This window comes from Pan paniscus, chromosome X (assembly GCF_029289425.2).
Source record: "Pan paniscus chromosome X, NHGRI_mPanPan1-v2.0_pri, whole genome shotgun sequence".
Taxonomy (NCBI): domain Eukaryota; kingdom Metazoa; phylum Chordata; class Mammalia; order Primates; family Hominidae; genus Pan; species Pan paniscus.
This window is the reverse complement of record NC_073272.2, coordinates 18670841-18672997: the sequence shown is the minus strand read 5'-3', so window position 1 is coordinate 18672997 and position 2157 is coordinate 18670841. Positions and strand designations below refer to the sequence as shown.

General features: G+C 39.3%; 1 pseudogene; it reads left to right on the top strand.

The window, feature by feature from the left end:
• The first annotated feature begins 2084 nt into the window (after positions 1 to 2084).
• On the top strand, positions 2085 to 2157 carry LOC112438660 (U4 spliceosomal RNA; annotated as a pseudogene).

Below are 2157 nucleotides of genomic sequence, written 5' to 3'. Positions count from 1 at the left end.
TCCTAACACTATCCCTCCCCCAGCCCACTACCCCCCAACAGGCCCTGGTGTATGATGTTCCCCTCCCTACGTCCATGTGTTCTCATTGTTCGATTCCCACCTATGAGTGAGAACATGCGGTCTGCACACCATTTATACTTTTTAATTACAATTTTTGAGATAATTGTAGATTCACACACAGTTGTAAGAAATAGTATAGAGAGATCCCCTGTACACTTTGCCCAGTTTCCCACAAAGGTAACATCTTGCAAAAGAATAGTATAAGATCTCAACCAGGATAGTCAATCCACTCATCTGATTTAGATTCCCCAAGTTTTACTTCTCCTTGTGTGTGTGTGTGTGTGTGTGTGTGTGTGTGTGTGTGTGTAAAGTACTATATAATTTTATCACCCAAAATTGTAGGTTCGTTTATCTACCACCAAAGTCAAGATACTGAACAGTTCCAATACTACACAAGCACAAGGATTCTTCATTTTGCCCTTTTATAACCATACTTACCTTCCTATACACCACCCCCCATCCCTATCCCCTGGCACAACTAATCTGTCCTGATTTTTATTTCAAAAATGTAATATGAATGGAATTATATAGTATGTAACCTTCTGAGATAGGCTTTTTTCACTCAGCCTAATTCCCTGGAGCTTCATCCAAGTTATTGTTTGTATCAATAGTTTCTTCCTTTTTATTGGTACATTGATGATATGTATGTACCACGGTTTGTTTAACCATTCACTAGTTGAAGGACATCTGGGCTGATTTCAGTTTTTAGCTATTACAAATAAAGCTGTTGTGAACATTCACAGATGCATTTTCATCTAACATTTTGTTTTCTACTAGTATAATAATTTTCTCCTCTATCGATTAATCTCAGATGAGGAGTAAGTTTGCAAACTTTCTGAATAAAATCTGTTGGCTTAATAGATCTGTACATCTGAAGCATGTATAATTTCCCTTTAGAGATTGTGAAGTATTTTTCCAGCAATATAATTAATGTCTCTGATTTCTCTTCTAACCTATTTTGAAAAGCAATTCTCAATTTGTAAGTGACCTTACAATTATAGACCTTTTGATGGCTATAATAGCTTTACATCAGTGCCAGTTTCCTCTTTGTAATAATCAAACTAAACAATCTTGCTGTACCTCCTGTACCTCATAAATATGTATTGGAAGGCAAATTTTCCGACTGATATATCCATATGCCGTCACTGAGGGCCAGAGAACATGTTACAGATTTGAAATTTGTGCCCTTAGGTCTTTCAGTATAGTACAATAATGAAGTAATTTACATTCAGCCACAGTTATATTGCAAATTTCCAATTTACTAGGGAATTCTATTTTCAAAAACCATTACTGATCCTCTTAAAAGTGAGGCACGGTTTTGTTGTGGTTATTTGCCTGCCTTCCCTTAGTGCTAAGCTAACCCCCTTTCACTTTGTTTGTGATGCTAGGGTTGGCACTGCAAACTGCTTTTCCCAAACTCCCTTGCTGGTTGCCTTCCTGTTAGGTTCTGTCAATGGAAGGTTCTGATGGGAGATTGGAAGGGGTGAGAAGGGTCTTCTTGCTGCCAACTCCTATCAACAGCCGCCCAACACACATGGCTCTGGCCTGCACTTTCTTTCAGCCTTCCCAGCACCACCATACCACACAGCTGCCAGCACCAACCAGCCACACCTTCCTTGGTGATCTGAGTCTCAGCCGAGTACTACTCTTCTCAGTTGTTGGAGCAATGACTGTGGGGAGTGCCAGCCAGCAGGTGAGGTAGCTGGTATGTACCCAATTCTCTGTATTGAATCAGCTTTATGGGAAATACTTAGCATAGCTTTTGCTTTCCAGAGTGTTGTATCTTTCTTATACAATTGCAAGCACAATTTTTTAGTATTGTGCAAGCGAATTTTTTAGTACTGTGTCAGTGTCCTCTCCAGCTACAAATGTCATGTTCCTTATTCAGGATAATCTGTGGTTAAATTCAGGACTTGGAGAGAGAAGGAGGTAGGTTTATGCAAATATCAGATTTCTTTGATGGTAGGCAACAAATGGACACAGGCTAACTTAAGGAAAAAGGAAATCTATAAAAGCTACGTAGGAGCTTTGCACAGTGGCAGTATCGTAGCCAATGAGGTTTATCCGAGGCGTGATTATTGCTAATTGAAAAGCTAA